Source organism: Quercus lobata, unplaced genomic scaffold (assembly GCF_001633185.2).
Source record: "Quercus lobata isolate SW786 unplaced genomic scaffold, ValleyOak3.0 Primary Assembly Scq3eQI_100, whole genome shotgun sequence".
Lineage (NCBI taxonomy): Eukaryota > Viridiplantae > Streptophyta > Magnoliopsida > Fagales > Fagaceae > Quercus > Quercus lobata.
In genome coordinates, this window is record NW_022154707.1 from 84,355 (window position 1) to 104,127 (window position 19,773).

At 33.6% G+C, this 19,773-nt stretch overlaps 1 pseudogene across 1 annotated transcript; it reads left to right on the plus strand.

Moving 5' to 3' along the window:
* Positions 1–14,199: 14,199 nt before the first annotated feature.
* Positions 14,200–15,978, plus strand: LOC115972928 (annotated as a pseudogene). The gene has a single exon (XR_004087572.1). The product of XR_004087572.1 is annotated as a putative receptor protein kinase ZmPK1 (transcript).
* Positions 15,979–19,773: the final 3,795 nt, after the last annotated feature.

Here is a 19,773-nt window from a genome sequence, read left to right on the forward strand (position 1 = left end):
AGAAAAAAGTGGATTTAGTTTTAAAGTTCAAAGTAAAGTTTATTTCCCTGTAACATTGAATTGTTCATATTGTAATTTGATTCACTTTAAAGTTTATTTCCCTATAACATTGAATTGTTCATATTGTAATTTGATTCACTTAGTCAATTTGGTGATGCCCAAGAAACTTGAGGAGATTGCATTTGGATGTCTCATACCTAATTACTCAGGAGGCAAGTAATCTCTTCACTTATTATGACAGGAAAAGTCCACAACAACTGCGAAGGTCAAATAGCCAAAATGTTTTCCTTCCCTAAATGTGCTAGTTTCGTCAGACTCTCTTCTTTTACATTAAACCTTCGTCTCTTGGTTTCGCAACCACCACATCACACCCTTTCTCCCTTATATTCCTAAATTTGCAACCCCTCTGTTCCTTATATTTCTTATGATTCTTGAAGATTACAAACCTCTCCAACACTGTAACTATTTAGTCAAAAGCCTCTCTAATCTGTGAGATTATAATATAATCTCAAGTATTAGTTTTGCTATGACCCAATTACAATGTCGTAAACACTCTGCTTATCTATGTAAGGTCAGTTTTTCTTTGATTTTTTTGGGTATTTTCTAATTATTTTGAGAGTTTTTTTTACATGTGATTGTGTAGATTGGATTTCTATGTGGGTTATGTTCTGTGTAAGTCTATCTTTCTTGGGAAATTTCAGTTCCTTTTTTTTTTTCCTTAAACTTCTTTCTTCGATTTATCAGTTTTGAAAGATTTAAGTTTTGAAGACAAGCAATGAGTTTTACATTTTAAAAAAATATTTAATTTTGACCAAAACGTTGAAGCAAACAGAATTTGTACTGCTTTATTTAATTAATTGGGTCGGTAGAGTAATTCTGTTGATGGGCTTTGTTGGTGATAGAATGAGATATTTGAAAGATAATTTTGAACAATTTAGAAACTACAAGATGGGAACAACCCAGATTTTGTGGTTGAGGTTTTGTCTATTTTAGAAGCTATGCCTAGAGCACTGTGACTCATGAGTATTTGTAATCTATGTAGTTAATTTAGGGAAAAGTTTGTTTATTGATTTATTTTTTGTTTATGGGTAAAAGGAAATACTTTACTAATAGGAAAGATGTTTACTAATTTATTTATATATTTCACTTCTGTAGAGAACAGAAAATTGAGGCTTTAAAATAGGTAGATGTCCATGTTCATCAGTTTGAGTAGTAATACTAATGCCAAATATTTACCCTTTTTTCTCCTTTATTCTCTATTGTCTCTTTCTGCATCATTATTGGTAGTATGTTTTGAGAAAGAATAAATTCTTTCAAACAATCCTGTGAACCTTTCACTTTGAGAGAGATAAATGTACACACATGGAAATGAATATTTCATTTTTTATGTTTTCTAGCAAACATAGTTTTAACTTTTAATGAACATTTTGCCTCATAAAACTTTTGTTTTTCATGTAGACACTAAATAATGAATATTAATTTGATGTTTGTGATGTTCATTCGTGATCAGATTTGTATTACTAGAAGGGTCATTTTTTAGTGTATGTTTCTTGAAGTTGTTCTCTTTGAATTTTGGAACTGACTCTGTATTTAATTTAGTTTAGTGTAGTTGTTCATCTTTTCTTTGCGGGATCTCTTATTGTCACTCTCATATATAACAAATGTTTGGAGAAAACATCATTGTCTGATCCTTTAAACAAAAATATAGATACTAATATAAAAGTGATTTACACAATGAAGGCACCATTGTCATCTTTTATTCATGATGAGTTTCACTTTCACAGTTGTAGAACCTTTTCACAATTATGGGGTGCTAATGCTGGATGGCACAATGGCAAAACAATAAGCCACATAGAGCAAACGGACGGAAGTCTATATACTTCGGGGTGGCCGATGCAATAATAGATTTGCCACGAAGTGTTTATAAAAGAAATGTTCAACCTGTGTTGATGCAAAGGATAACTTCCACTCTTTTTAGTTTATGAAATTTTATATGTTTTACTTTTGTGATCTATTGCCTTTATGAAATTGTACGCTCTGTTTGTTTCAGCATTAATGTTTTCTGGAAAATGGTTTATTTTTCAAAGAGCATTTTCTAGAAAACTGTCTTATTTTCCAATGTTTGGTAATGACCTTGAAAATGCGCTTGAGAATATTTTCTGATGTTTGGTATGCAATTTTTTAAAAATATTTCTTGTATAATTTAAAACATATATATTATGTAAACTAACTAATGTAATCATTATAAATAAAAAACCAAGAATGAATTTGGTTTTCATACTAATTAATCTAAAATTTTGACAATAGGTACAATCAAAATTAATTAGTTGTCAAATTTTCATGATCTCTACCACTCATCTTGCTCATATATATATAGATAATAACGTACGTACGTACACACACACACACACACACATATCAACCATTTGTTTACTATAGTCAACTACAAGTCTTCAATATTACTCTAAATTATGTATTTACATAATGTACTGCATAATATATCATCACTACATCGTATCTGCTAACAAAAAATGTATTTGCCAACGAATGCAATTCTCCTAAACAATTATCATTCATTATATAACAATATTATTAGTCCAGGGTAAAGATTGTCCCATGTAAAAGCAATTTAGAGCAATATAGTTACTATGTTTAAAATTTTCATTTTTTACTTCTTTCATTCTTTCTTCTTCTTCTTCTATTATTATTATTATTATTATTTTTTTTTTTTTTTGCACTTTATGTACGAAAAGAGGTAACTTCTGCCTGGAATCCATCAAACCAAAAATTTCTTAGAAAAAAAAGAAAATCGAGCTTGAAATTCAAAGCAAAGAATTGGGATTTTGGTAGAGAGGAATGAAATAATTACCGCTACAAATTTGTTCTTCATTGCAAGTTGGAGCTATTGATCAATTAGTGAAGTAAAGAAAAATCTAATCAGAGAATTGTGTTATAGAAGGGAAGAGAAACATGGAGAAAAGAGAGAATAGAGACAGTTAAAGAGAGAGATTTATGGGAAGAGGAGAGACCAGAGTTAGTGACGGTGAGGGTGTGAGGAGAGAGAAAGTAAAGGGAAAAGAGAAAATGTGAGAAAACTTACCATGAGAGAGAGAAGGCGCCAAAAAATTATATTTCCCACGGCTATAGACGAAGATAATATCTATAGGAAATGCAACGCATGAGAGAAAGATTGTTTTCCAAAAAAAATTTTTGGAAAACAGCTTATAGAAAATAAGCCTTATTTTTATTAGAGTTTTCTGTTGACCAAAGATAGTTTTCTATTAACCAGGTTTTTTTTGTGCTACCAAACACTGGAAAATGTGGAAAACTATCTTTACAGAAGGTTTTCCAGTGGAACAAACAGAGCGATATGTTTCTGCAAAACTTGTGGTTTAAAATGTGACAGAATGTATTATTTAAGTGTTGTAAACTAAACAAAAAATGAGAAACCTTTAAATATTTGAATTCTTATTTTCAAATATGCCTTAGTGTTTTGCAAAAACAGTCGTACGCATCTTTTGTAATAAAGGCATTCTCTTTGTTGGTGTAAAAGTAAAGCCTTTTTGGTTGCTATGCTAATCCAAAAGTAAGCATTTATAGTCTTTCAATTGCTATTAAAAGTGTGAGGAAAATTATTAAAATATAACAAGATGCTAACTTTTGTTTTTTGTTTGACTTTGTGATTCATTAGATTGATTAGAAAAGCTTTAAGAAATTAAAAAGTTTTGTTGGTTTTTGAAGTGGTGCTTCAATTTTATTTGTGTCTACATAATTTCAAAATCATATAATTATGATACAATTTTGTCTCTGTTTTAATGAAATAACTTAAATTGAAATATTTCACTATAGGTGCTAGAAAGCCATCTTCACATGGAATTGAAGTTGGTATTGTCATTGCAATTTTGTCATGTTCTATCATATTTGATACTTTGTACCTGTTGGATGAACATTTGGTGAGTTTGGATGGTTGTTTATGACGTAATGCAATTTTAAAAAATTTAGAGGAATTACCACACATTATATTTTTATCTTAGAATTAAAATTCAAATTTTAAATTCTAATTCATATCTCAAGCTTCAGAGAATACACCTGAATTAATTTTATCTTTACACCAAATTTCATGATTTTAAAGTATTTAGCACACCCACTCCTATTCTTGCCTTTGTTTTTTTTTCTTCTTGGTATTTAATTTTACTATTATTTATCTTTTGATTTATGGCTCTGTTCTACTGGAATGCTTTTTTTTTTCCCTCTTGATATTTAATTCAAAATTGTTCTATTAGACTTGGTATTTGTTAATTTTTGTACTGCTCAGGCTATTAGGTTTAGTTTATTGGCAGGGTTTTTAAATATGTTGTTGTTGTTAGCTTTGCTTATTTTGTTTATTCATTTGTTTTTATTGTGTATGTCACATTCTTAGTTTTAAACAGAGGTAAACCAGGTCATATGGTGCCAATGTTGTTGAATAGTAGTTAACCTCTTAACTTCTAAAATTCTTATTCCTTTTAAGTTTGACATTAATTATGATTGAATTACTGTCAAAGCTGACAGTTTTTTTTTTTTTTTTTTTTTTAAATGGTTGCATTTTCTTTTGATTTAGGAATTACTACTATTTTGACAAGTAATAACGTAATAACTCAATTGTTACCAAAAAAAAAAAGTATTGTGAAAAATATGCTGTAGATGATGAATGATTTATTTAGTAAAAAATAAAAGATAACAGAAAGATTCAAAAGACTGAACATTTACTTGACGATATATATTGTCACTATTGTTTTGCTGATATATATATATATATATATATATATATATTGTCACTTGGATCAAACATGATCCATGCATTCGATGAAAGATTTAGAAGACTTAAATGGGCTATGTTTAGTATTGACTTTGAAGTCTTTTGTCTAGGAGTTCATGTTTTACCAGCAAGACTTAATATAACGATAGATGTGGCCAGTCCGTTGAATGGAGGGCCAAGAGAGAGCAACGAAATCTAGAACTTGAGTTTTGACTCAAAAGACAATTAAAGAGGAAGTTATGTTTGACGAGAAGGAGATTCCCAGTGCATTATAGCTTTTTAGTGGTATCATCTTAATATCTTTTGGTTAATTTTTTGTTTATAGTTCGTGAACTATGGCAACGTTGAAATCTTTTTTTCCCCCCTAATTTTCTGGGGTGGTGTTGTTGTTCTTTTATCATTCCTTTCTTTTTTTTCTTATATCTGCATATGGGATTTGATGATCTGCGTATGTAATTACATTTTACGAATTTTATACGCCTTGATGTTTGAATAAAAATGAGCTTAATAATCTCATATTGTAAGGTTGAATTTATTCAACCATCTTATTGGCTTTATTCCGTGCCAAATTTGCTTATAATTCAGCATTTAGTAACCCTGTATTTAGGTGGGTTTGATGTAAGGGTAGTGAGTGAGATAGAGTGAAGTTTGCTCAAGAGTGTGCAAGAAAACAGAGTGTCGCGGCTGGGACTCGCGGGTGACTCGCGGCTGCAAGCCGCCAGAAGCTGCACACGTGCCAAGCATGCTGGAAGATGAACAGTCATGCTAGCTGGAGCACTACAGGACAAAACAAGACAACTGGCCATACGGTTATCTCGCGACTGGATCTCGCGACTTAGTAAAGCCGCGAGGTCAAGCCGCGAGCCACCCCTGTTTTGTAAAAACCTGACGTTTCACATTCCTCTCCACTCCAGTATAAATACCCCTATTACCCACGATTGAAAGAGAGCTTCCAGAGAGAATTTTGAGAGAGAAACCCTAGAGAAAAACTAGATTGATTCACACACAATCTATACCTTAGAGACTCTTCAAATTCCTCAACTCTCTTCCTCTCCATTGTCAAATCCTTGAGAGGCTTTATACCAAACCAGGTTCTCACCATCATCATCATTGTGAGACTGCTGTTTGGATTTATGGGAAGCAGTTAGGAAGGAACCAATCTTCATTGGTTGATGCTATGGTCTAGTAGCGGAATCCGGGAAGCTAGAAAAGAAAAAGGTTCGGCGTAACCTCGTTGGAGCAAGAAGCTTGGAGGGCTTAGGTGCACTGGGTAGATTAGGCTTGGAGGGTCTATTGCTGTCCTTGTATCCCAACTATATTTTCTAGTGGATTGATTACCGCTTGGAGGGCGGCGGAGAGGTTTTTCGCCGAGGGTTTCGGTTTCCTCTTCGATAACACATCGCGTGTTGTCTTTGTGTTTGCATCTTCCTTCCTCTCTATCTTTGCCTTTTTATTTATCTGCTGTGGATATTAATCTGTTATGGCTTAGATAGTATTTAATCAATTTCGTTTGATAGCATATGTTAAGTTTCCGCACACTAGTTGTTTGACATATTGCTTGAATTGATTAAGTTGTTATTTGGGGGTCTAAACATTCAAAGGTGTTTTTGTACACGTTTTTTGAACTTTCACATATTAAATTCGTTATATCATTTTTTATTTTATTTTATAGGCTGAGCAGACAGCTATTCTTTGATGATAACTTGACATTATCCAACCAACTGATGTGGATGCTCTTAGGGTGTGTATGTATCTATATCTATCACACACACATTGAATCCCTATATTTACTTGAAATTAAAAGTTACTGTTTTGGCTCATATATGCAACACTATTCATTCTAAATAAACAAATGTATTACTTTACTTTAACTTGGTTGATTCAAGCAAATTTAAAAATTAATCATCCTTATGTTTAGTTTATTGCTTTACCATCAACTTGCAATTCTTTCATATGACTTCTAATTTTACTTCTATATCATGTACTTTTGAATTTTATATATGCAGTTATAGAATACAACTTTTATGATCTGCACGATTACTTACTTTAATAATGACATCTTGATTGTGGATGCAAGTTAATGATAATCTGGTATTGCATGCTTTCTTGACATTTGGTACCATGGTAACTTTTTTTTCTCATAGCAAGGAAGTACACACAAGAAGTGATTTGAAGAAACAAATTTTTAATTGGTTATAATATTGAAACTTCGCTTCAGACATTAGTTTTGGTGAATGACTTTCATAAACCTGTAGTCATTATTTCCATTTAAACATTTTGGTTGTAAAATTGAAATTGTCTTGCAAATTTTAGTTCGGTGTGATTCATTAGGTTTTCTAGGAATAGTAGATTTGCTATTGGAAATTGTCATGTAAGTTTTAATTGCTTAAAGTCAGATTTTTTTTTAGTCTCTCATAGCAGGGAAGTACACACAAGAAGTGATTTGAAGAAACTAATTTTTAAAATTTTTAGGGGATATTGGACACTATATGTTTAAATATACTACATTATTAAAGTTTGAATATATGTAGTAGAGGTATGATAACTAAGTTTATGTTAGATGCAAAGTTCATTAATATGTAAAACGATCCCGCGCATTGCGCGCGTTAAACACTAGTATGCTTAATTTTGGAAACCAACAATATATTTAAGCGTAAATAATATCACTTATAACTGTATAAGTTTGTAACTTTAATAATATGAAAGCATGTTTTGAAGTTCTTATGTATGTCGCCTTGTGGAACGAGAATTCCCAAAGGATTTCGGAGCTCCTCCAGCCATATTTATAGCCAAATAAGCACAGGCTAATTTGAAGTTTGAACCCAAGCCAAGCACAATTATCAATTATGGGGAGCATCACCTATAACACCTATTGCTCTTATGAATTTGTCACTTTATATTTTCCTAAACGCTCTGCATAATCTTAACCAAACAGATACCAAAATGATTAGTGGACCCAACAATTATGGAACACAAGTGGGATCAGCTAAAGTCCAGTATGTAGCATAATTAATGGGAGTGGGGGAAATGCAAATTTCATGATAATGAACAGTTTAGAAAACATGTTTTAGTTTGAGAGATTTCTAACTGAGTCCTGCAATAAGATCATTTTCAATAATAATGTGACAAGAATGATTAAATGATGAAACACAAAGTTTCTCAAAATAATACCATGAAACTATATACTGTAATCTGTGAGCACTACCAATACACTTTCAAAGCCATAAAATCCAACATATATAAGGTAATTTATCGCAAATATACCACACTACCACGTAGACCGGTCATGGGATTCACCCATTCACAACTGGCATGATATTGTCCTCTCTGGTATGTAGTCTCTTGGCCTCATGGATAGCAGCCTCACCCATACTCTCAAGGTTTTTCTCTCCCCCTATAGGTAGCAGGGAGAGCGCGTCAAATAAGATCTCTTTTGCATGTGGTCTTTTGGCCCCATGAGCAACAGCCTCACTCACACACAATCAAGGAACCTCTTCCCCCTATGGGCAACAAGGAAGAATGCGTCATCCAAAGTGAAAGGATACTGACCTGGATCTGATTCCGTTGTCACAAAAACTACGGAAACCAAATCGGGTGATCACCGGGAAACCACACATGGCATGGTGCTAAAACCACATAAAACACCCAGGTTACATATACTTTGAGACACATAGTTTATATCTAGGTAATTTTAGAAAAACCTTAAATAATTAAACTTTCACAAGGTTTGTAAGATTTCCAACTTCAATCTTGTCATGAGATTTTCTATCAATTCCCCACATAACAAGACAAGATAAGCATTTTTAAATTTTCTAATATACCATAAAATCCATGATTTCTTTATCAAAGATTAAATAAAAGATGCTCATTTTTCCATATCAACAATTCATGCATTTCTCCAAATGCAATACCAAATATGATGGACTTTTCGTATATAGTAATATATAATAGGGTCACAACACAACACTTTTATGAAAACATATATCCATATAATTTTACAAAATGTGTTTGACCCAAAAACAATGCTTATGCAACATGGTTATTTTCCAAAAATCCCATTAAAAAGCTACTTACCTCAACAGTCCATTCCAAATTTACCTCAACCGGGTACCGCATTCAACCAATCAAGTTACTAGTTCCATCACCAAGTACCTTGGAACCTAGAGACATAAGTGTGGGGACGTAGGCCCAAATATATATTGGGCCTTGGGCCTTGTTCGAGGAGCCACAATGGTCCGAGAATGGATCAATAGCAAGAGAGATGTGATACTTCGAACTTCACGAGAAAACTATGATCATAATGGCTGGGAAAGGTTGTCTGAGGAGGAATATCCCCTCGGCTAAACGCAACGAATATCAAGATGTGCCTCCTATCATCCAGGGTGATGTACCAGTAGGTTCTACTAATAAAGACATGCACTATGAACGTACTGGAAGAATGGGAGCTAGGAAATATCTAAGAAAAAGTTGCTGCCACTGCGTTGAATGCTCTGCAGCTAACTTTCTGGCCGCATTTATGTGGAGAAGACCCCTGAACAGTACTGTCTTGGCTACCCCAACTCATAGAGGGTTAAAGAGGGTGTCCAATAGGACAAGCACTCAAGTAGTTGCCTAGATGATCAACAAATGGAGGGCCAAGATCATTGAAAGGGAGATATATAATGTAAGAAACCCTTGAGGAATGGGGGATCGAGAAATGAAGGAAAAAAGACTGTAGCAATCAAGAACTACATTTGTAACCAAACTTAAGAGAAATATATAAGAACTGATCTCCTCGGACTTTGTCGAGAATGGTTTTCTTTAGTTAAAACTTGCCTATCTTCATTCTCTTATCATCAAGATCTACCTTATTTGTTGTTTGATTCACTAAAACCCAGTTTTTCTAACCCACTATTTACAAATTCATTGTTTTGGGATTTTTGGACCTAACTCCATCAATCTTTTGGGCTAAGGACTCAAATCAGGTCCTTACAACAAGTATCAAGCCTATTAATAACAAGGCCTACTACAAAATTACACTATCAAATTTGTCTCCATAAATCGGAAAGGATTCTCTCAAAAATCAAACCTAAGGCCTTAAAGCCTAGCTTGACCAGCCCAAGACAAGTACCCCTACCCAAAAGGGAACCAAACAAGCATACAAAAAACTCATAGGACTACAACACAACCAAAGCCTTTAATTTCCCTTCTACAAACAATGTGCATTTACCAACTTGATACAACATATGTTACTACCAAACCATGATAAAATTAGCCAAAGTAAAACACTTGTCAAAGAAAGCACATATGAAATTACAAAAGAAAATTACTATAATTTTAGTACTATTCCAAAAGATTTGAGACTTGATTAACCATAAAACTACATGTGTTAACACACATAAACAACTAGGATTATAGCCCATAACCTAATATAACAATCATCACAACACAAGTCAAGAAATTCAATCCTATAATTCATCTAGGCAATACATCAAACACTTGGTAAGCAAAAGACACATGCTCACATTACTTGCACCACAATCACAACCACATATGCCAAAATCATTTCAAAATGTAAGGAAACCCTCTTTCAAAAATTAACCCCAATCTCCCATATAAATCAAAAACCCAAATGATTTCTCAAGAAACCTAACTCACATGGTTGCCAAACAATAAATCCATATCACCCCATTAAATTAAAAACCTCCAATCAAGTCTTAAATGTCCCAACAAACACAGCAAAACAACCCCTAAAACAAAACCCACACAACAAAGAGCAATCTTAACAATATAAGATAAAAGGCCAAAGATATTAGAAGGTGGGTCATGGAGATTTTACCTTACATTCATGTTGGGAGAAGACAAACCATGGAAAAGAGTTTGATGACTAAAATTTTAGAAGCTAACTGAGAGACCAAGAGAAGGAGAGATTCGGGAGAGCGAAGTGGAGGGATTTGTGTGTTTGTGTTTGTGTTTTGAGTGTGGAAGAAGAGGGGTAGCCGGTCAAGATGGAGAGAGATATTTGTAAAGATGTGTGGTTGAGAATAAGTGGGTAGGTGGGGAGTGTCATGTGTGGGTCTAAGAATTTGACCTTTTTTTTTTTTGGTGTGTGTGTGGGGTAAAGATTGGGGTGTTACACTTTAGCTTGCACTTTTGAAATCTATTAAGAATTTGATATATATATAGCCTTTTCATTAGTGTGCATCTTCCCTTTAAACCAGCTATGTACCTGCACAATGTGCAAGAGACAAAGATTGATGATGTTTAGTCAATCAAAATGACAAAACCATCATAAAATAAAAGTAAAGGGAAATGTTAACCGATTTCCTTAGGGCATTGTTTTAGGAGCTATTTTTGGAAATATATATTAGGAGAATAATAAAACAATAAATGTTATTGACAGCTTTTTATATTTCTCAAGAAAGTGGTGTCAAAGCATCTGTTATCATGACCCTAAAAGTAAATACACAAAAATAAAAGCATTTTTCTTTTCTAACTTAATGTGATAGCATTGTTTACCTTTCATCACATAATTAGATAACTAAAATTCGCATGGTTATTCTCTTACAAGGACTATTTTTATCTAGCACAGTTATTCAACTAAGATCAAAGTTCACACCACAAGCTAACCTAAGTAAACGATATTAGAAAATTAAAAAAAAAAAAAAAAAAAAAAAACCTAACATTTGTTATTAGCATTTATTGTTTCCAACTTCCAATGCTAAAGAGTTAAATAAATAATCTCTCTTATTATTGGATTCTATAAGGTCAGAACTCAGTGGCAGGAATTTTTTCTAGAGTGATCACCAAAAAACTTAAATTATACAAAATTTAATAAAAAGAGAACTTAATATATTGACAAAAAAACATGCAAATACTTAAATTCTCACAATTTCCTTATATGAATTTTCTTATTTTGAAATAGGAGCATGATAGTCTTATTATCAATAATGCAAGCTACATCTCTTTCAAAATTTTAGTAAATTTTAGTTACATAAAATTTTCCTAAGGCCTTTTCTTTTTGTTTGTAAAGACCTAATATATTGTTAAGGGGACCAAAGTTTAAGGACAAAGTTTGGCTACAAACTTAGTTGAAACCTAAAGCTAAAACTCTCATTAAACAAATTAAAATGGCTACACATTTTGAAAATCTAATAATTGAATTGCATGTTCTATATGTTCTTCAAACACGTCAAATTTCATATCAATCAGATGTTATTTATATTTGATCCATGAATTTATTTTTTATGTATAATTTTAGACTACAAAAACTTGAAATTTAAACATTTAATTAATGACATAACTATTGATATTTGATCTTCTTGAAATTTTGCAATTATGGAGGATATAAGAAAAAAGAAATGTAATTGATGTAGAACAGACCGCCATGGCCTTTTTGGAGTCCCAAGCGCGCCTAAAATCGCGCAAGGCAAAAAGGCATTAGTAGAAATCACATGAAATTTGGTAGGCTAAAGCGAAATGGCCTTCTGAGCAATAGTCATTGCTTTGCCCCGAGGTACCCCTGAAAATGGTGAATTCCTCCATTTAGGCACCAAAAACTGCAATTTTGCCATTTATAGTAATTTTTTATTTCCTTAATAACTCTTTATTCAAAAGTCAGAATAAAATCTTGTTTGTTTTGGGCCGACCCTTAAGGTCAGTAGTTTATGATTTTGCATTTAACTCAGTTTTGCCATTTTCAGTAAATTTCGGTATTGGGTCACCTAATCTTGTAATTACTAATTAGTGTGAATTGGGGTTTTAGACATTTTTCTTAGTATTTATATGTTTTGTAGCCGTTATATGCAAATTAGACTATTATCAATAAAATACAGACTTTTGTCAAATTCTATCTCTGGTGGATTCCAATTTTATCACCTTGCGGATTCAAGGAACCCCTCTTGGATTCGAGATTTACTACCTAGAAACTAAATTTCTAAAAATTTAGTTTATGTCCATCAATGAGAACATTGTGTGTGCTTTTTTTAGGTTTCCATGACATCAGTAATACAATAATGGATTTGTCAAAATTCTCATTTAATTAAAAAAATATTGAGTGGAGTTGTAGCCTTAGTCTACAGACTACAATCAAGTTTGTTGCCAAAATTTGTCCAATTATGTTGGGCCCAAAATAATTTAGTATGGTCACAAATTTTTTTTTTTTTAATGATTAAAAAAATCATAATGTTTTTTAAATTTATATGTAATAAAATTTTTTTTTTTAAGTCAATGTGGTCTTGTGACCATCCTGGACACAATGTGGAGCTAGCCACCCCTCTTATAACTTTAATAATATAAAAGTAATTAATTGGTTCCAAACATATAGAAGAGAGCGTTAAGACTAAATTGCATTTTTGACCCTCAAAGTTTAAGGTTGTTTTCATCTTAGTCCCTTAAGTTTAAGATTTTCTTTTTTTGTCTATCAAATTTGATTTTATTTTCAAAAATGGCATTATGTTCATCTCTATGATTGATATGGTCATTAAGTACCAACAAAAAGACATTGTTTCTTTTGGTTTATTAATTAAAAAAAAAAAAAAAGTTAATGTAAATTATTTCTAAGCTTGTTTAAATTTTTATTTGCAATCCACTAATTTAACGTTACTTAAGCGTTCCCATAAGCTCTTATTCATGCTTGTTTAGGGTTCATTAACTTGATTTGAAAGTATTCTTACCAATGATAAGAGTTGCATAATCACACCTATTAAGCCTATCGTAATAACTTTATAGCCAAAAGCCATTATTAGTCCGTGAAGTTTGCTTAGTGTCTACTTGACTAACTGAAGGTATGATGGGGCAAACTTTGAGTCACATTGCATCAAATTTGATATTAAAAAATTAAATCACAAAATCTGACTCTAGCTTCAACGTCCATATCCCTTTTATATCAAATTTATTTCCATATACCTGTCAAATTGTCCCCGTTGGGACGTAGAAACGTAAAACTCGTTTCAATTAAAAAATAACAGTGCAAAGTCACAGCAGCAATAGCTTAGAACCTTTAAGTCCCCTGACCAGGCTAATGCTCACTGCCATGGACTCCATCTTTTTGACCAAGCAGATGAAACTTGGAGGAAAACTCTCAACTTATCTTCTTCCCTAGTACTACCTCATAAAACAAATCTATGGATATCGTAGCTAATGTAAATTATGTGCAAGTCATTCCTCTCTTATGCCTAAAACGCGTTCCATTTCTCTATGAATAAAAATTCAAAGTTAAAATATATCATCGGACAAAAGATCAGCAATAAAGCACAATAAAGGTGTAGTAACTTTGAATTTTAACCATTGTGCTCCCAGTCTACACTCTACATCAGAATTTTTTAACAAATTTGTTCGGTAGGATTGTCTTTTTCGGCTTTAAAAAGCACATCTTTATCGTCTTGCCTTGCCCAGTACCTCTCTAGTTTGAGTTTTCAATCATGGGTTCACCAGTCTTGTTCCACTTCCTTCTACTCTCTTTGGCATTTTCCTTCCCACTTTCATCTTCATCCGTCGTTATGAGTAAAGGCACATCCCTATCCGTAGAGAAACCAGAAATTCTAACATCCCAAATGGCGTCTTTTCTGCTGGCTTCTATTCCGTGGGTGAAAATGCCTTTTGCTTTGCCATTTGGTTTAGCAACTCACGCACCGTAGTTTGGATGGCAAACCGTGACCACCCAGTTAATGGAAAGCACTGAAAGCTCTCTCTCCTCAATAGTGGCAATCTCATCTTAACTGATGCCACTAAGTCAAATGTCACCGTTTGGGCCACAGGCACCGCCTCGCCCCACTTAGTCCAATTATTTCTCTACAACACAGGTAATCTTGATCTACTTAACAAGGACGATGTTAATTTGTGGGAAAGCTTTGACTTCCCTACAGACACCCTTCTTCCTCAACAACTACTCACTGGAAAAACAAAGCTCGTCTCCTCAAGAAGCCAGACCAACTTTTCCTCTGGTTTTTATAAGCTTTCCAAGTCCAACAGATATGATAACATTTTTAGCCTTTTTTTAAATTGTCCTGATGTCTGTAGTGTTTATTGGTCATGCCTTGTGTTTAACAACAGTAGAATTGGTGTCCTTAATTCCTTAGGGAACTTCAATTCATCCGATGATTTTACTTTTATGTCGGCCGACAATGGAGTAGTGCTTCATAGAAGATTGACACTTGATTATGATGGTAATATTCGATTATACAGTTGGGAAGAGAAGGGGCAGACTTGGGTTGTTTCATGGCAAGCCATTCAGAGACCTTGCTGGATTGATGGTGCCTGTGGGGCCAACAGTTTGTGCAATTATGTTACTGGTTCTGGCAGGAAATGTTCCTGCCCTCCTGGATACAAGATGAAAATTCGTAGAGACTGGGCTTATGGTTGTGAACCTGAAGTTGATCTCTCTTGCAACAGAAGTGAGCCAGGCTTTCTGCAATTATCCCATGCTGACTTCTACGGGTATGATGTTAATATCTCCCGTAATTACACATTTGATCAATGTAGGGATTTATGTTTGGCAGAATGTGATTGCAAAGCGTTCCAATACAACTTTGACGAGTATGTTGGTTTTTCAATTTGTTATGCTAAGATACGATTGTTGAATGGATACCTTTTGCCAGATTTAAATGGAAACATCTACTTGAAACTGCCAAAAAGCAAAATCTTGTCCCATACCAATCCTCCAGAAGAATTCAGTTTAAATTGCTCAAGTAAAGGTACTCTACAAAGCAGTAAATACTATGAAAACGAAACAGTAAAATTCCTGTTATGGTTTGCTATTGGGGTGGGTGGACTTGAAATCATCTGTATCTTTGTGGTGTGGTGTCTCTTGACCAGAACCCAAAAAATTTTAGATGTTGACAAGCAAGGCTATGTTATTGCTGCCATTGGATTCAAAAAATTTACTTACGCTGAATTAAAAAAGGCCACACAAGGTTTTGCTAAGGAGATTGGAAGAGGTGCAGGGAGAATTGTATACAAAGAGGTGTTGTCCGACAATCAAGTTGCAGCAATCAAACATCTCAATGAAGCTAATCAAGGAGAGAGTGAATTTCTAGCGGAAGTAAGCATCATTGGAAAGATTAACCACATGAACTTAATAGAGATGTGGGGGTATTGCGCAGAAGGAAAGCACAGACTCTTGGTGTACCAGTATATGGAGCATGGTTCTTTGGCAGATAACCTCTCAGCCAATACACTTGACTAGGAGAAAAGATTCGAAATTGCCATGGGCACTGTGAAAGGCCTAGCCTATTTGCATGAGGATTGCTTAGATTGGATTTTACACTGCGATGTAAAGCCTCAAAATATACTTTTGGACTCAAATTATTGACCAAAGGTGGCAGATTTTGGCCTGTCAAAGTTACAAAACAGAAATGCTCTTAAGAATTCAAGTTTCTCATGAATAAGAGGAACTCGAGGTTAAATGGCTCCAGAGTGGGTTTTTAATCTGTCTATCACCTCCAAAGTGGATGTTTTTAGTTATGGGATTGTTGTATTGGAAATGGTAACCGGAAAGTGTCCATCAAGAAGTGTTTCAGATGTAGATGATGGAGGGGAGGCAGACCACAAAAGGCTAGTGACGTGAGTGAGGGAAATGATGAACAGAGTGGCCGCAAATACTTCCTCACTTGAAGAGATCATTGATCCAATGTTGAAAGGGGAATATGACATGGGCAAGATGGAAATTTTGGTTTGGATAGCTCTACAATGCGTGAAAGAAGACAAAGATGAAAGACCTACCATGAGCCAAGTAGTTGATATACTCTTACCTTAAGAACAAGATTCAGTGATAGTGACTAAGATCTCGTGGCCTACTATATATGATATGTCTAGTGGCATCCTAATTTCTCTCCTAAGGCAAGCATACTTGATACTTGTGAACCTGTTATTCAACAAATTGAAGTCTTTCCATGGAATTTAGGCTTTAGCTTGACTTTGAAGTTAATTAAGAATTAGGCTTTTTTGTTAAACGATTAGGCTTTTTTTTTTTTCTTTTTTTTCTTTTTTTGTGTAACCTTTTCATTAGAGTACATCTTATGATTCTTATTTCCTATAAATTAGATATGTACCTGCATGATGCGCAGGATGAGAGACAAACTTTAAAGGTGTCAATTCAAATGAGTAAATGACAAAATCATAAAATAAAAGGTAAATTCATAAGTTGGCGAAAAATGCATTTTGTTTTGTAACAAAATGTAATAGTATTTTTTTTTACCTTTTATCACCTCAAATTAAGATGAAATTTAAGATCAAACAAAATAAAGAAGGCTAACAATCCCAACAAATCATAAATTCATAGCTATAGAGCGCATAATAATTATATAACTAAAATTCGCGTGGTTCTTTGATTTGGACTATTTATATCTAGCACAATATTACAACTAAGATGAAAACCGAAAAAAAATACAACTAAGATGCAAAGTTCATGTGACAAGCTAACGATATAAAAAATAACTAACCCTTTTTTTTTTTACCATTGTTCTTCAAAAAAAAGGTGGTTTTACCATTGTTAATAGGTTATATTAGAATTATTTTCTTTTTTCTTTAAAAAAAAAAAATCAGAATTATGTTAAATGGAGCTAAATCTTCCTTAATCTTTGTTTTTAAATCGGATATGAGAAAAGTTAATTGGATATTCTTATCCTTCCTTTTTACAAACAGCCCTCATAGAATTCCGCATTAAAATTTTGTGAACCATCAACCACACAGCTATATCAATTGGGCTTCGAGTTACACCGGCCATTGGATGTTCAAATTTGGACAGTGCAGGCCTTGAGCAAGGAAGGTGCAAGAATTTTAAGATTGGATTTTCAGGGACCCCATAAGCTTATAGCTGTAATGAGTTTTAAGCAGCCTAGGACCAACTTAGATTTTCCAACCATGACTAGTAAGATGAATTCTGATTTGTTCAAGAAGTCCAGCCTATTAATAAGGTTACATAGTCCAGAGTCTACCTCTAAACCTTTTGTTCAATCATTAAACCATCGACAAGGCTAAGCCTGAGACTTCTGAACGACCCCAAGCCCATACCCATCAACAAAATAGAAGGTCTGTTTCGAGGGTTTAATGGTTTATGGCGTGGTCGGTTGGTTGGTGCCATTAGAAGCTTCCAATAAATGTGAATCAACAAATAGATGCACTTATAATTAAATCTACAGGTTTTAGAGATTCATTGTTGGATAGATTGTAATCCAAAAATATATTTAAATAAAAAAAAAATTAATAGTAATAGTTTCAATTAACTCAACTGGTAAAGTTTCTTGACATCAAATAAAAGATCTGGGAAAACTAATTGGTGTCTTAAGTCTAATGATAAAAAACAATCATCATGGTGTAAAACTCATAGATTGAATTTCTATCCTATCTATTAAAAATATTCCTAAACTAGTCCTAATTGTTACACTACCATTGTAGTACTCTAAAGGGAAACCTTAAAAACACCTAAAATTAAGGAAATAAAATCCTAATTGCTAAAAGAATGAAAATTATCTAAAAATTCAAAAATTAACAAATGATAAAATTTAACCTCTCATCTCGTCCTACATCATACCCCTCCATTTGAATGTGTAGAAGAAAGACAAAGATGCAAGACCTACTATGAACCAAGTGGTTGAGATGTTTTTACGCCAACAAAATGATTCTCAGTTAATGTATTGTAAGGTATAATTAATGTATGACCAGTGCCATTTTGTGGCCTGCGAAATATAATATGTCTAGTGGCTATATAATTTATTCTTAACGCAAGCATAGTTATGAATCTAGTAAGAAGAATACCTTCAAGGAAGTGAAGGCAAAATTGGCTACGAAGTTGGCAGGTTGGAAGGAAAAACTGTTGTCCAAAGTTGGTAAGGAAGTCCTAATTAAAGTAGTAGCCCAAGCTATTCCAACATATACTATGAGTTGCTTTAAAATTCCTGACTCTCTTTGTGATGAGATGACAAGCCTAATTAGGAATTATTGATGGGGGCAATGTAAGGAGGAACGGAAAATGGCATGGATCAATTGGGAGAAACTCTGTGCTCCAAAGGCTTGTGGGGGTATGGGTTTTAAGCAACTAAAAAAATTTAATCTGGCTATGTTGGCAAAACAAGGCTGGATGCTCTAGACTAGGACTAATTCTCTTTTGTATAGGGTTTTTAAGTCCAAATATTTTCCTACTTGTGATTTTGTTGATGCTAGTCTTGGTAGAAATCCTTCCTTTGCTTGGAGGAGTATAATGGCTGTTGGGGACATATTTTTATGTAATTGGCATATCCTTTGACAAAATGCACTTTATTTGTATTTGGGTAAATCTAAGTAGGTTCAAGATGATCATTACAAGTGGTTAAATTGAAGACATGAAGACTACTTAAGAACTGCTCAAGAAAATATTTTCCTACTTGTGATTTTGTTGATGCTAGTCTTGGTAGAAATCCTTCCTTTGCTTGGAGGAGTATAATGGCTGTTGGGGACATATTTTTATGTAATTGGCATATCCTTTGACAAAATGCACTTTATTTGTATTTGGGTAAATCTAAGTAGGTTCAAGATGATCATTACAAGTGGTTAAATTGAAGACATGAAGACTACTTAAGAACTGCTCAAGAAAAGTGCAAATCTGCAGGCCTCGATACCTCCTCGACAGAAGCTCGATCTGTCGAGATTCATTAAATCTCGACAGATGTCTCAATCGATCGAGCTTACGAGTTTTCAAATTATAACCAGTAATGTTTTTATTCTAAAAGGTTATTTGTTTATGAGTTTGTATAATCCTTATTGGACTAGGAAAACCCAAGGTTTGTGTAAACCTATTTGCAATAGAAAAGCCCATTAAGCTCCTATTTAAAGGAGGAGGGAAAAAGAAAAACCTAACCCTAGAGAGTTTCATAAGGTTTTCTTTTTGAAACCCTAGCCTCCTCCTACAGAAGAAAGAGTTCTTGTTGCGTTTCTTGTACGCCTTTGGGTTCTGTAACCAAGCAAAGTCTCTTGCACCAACATTGAAAATCTTATTGGTGTTTCTATGTGAAGCTGCTGCA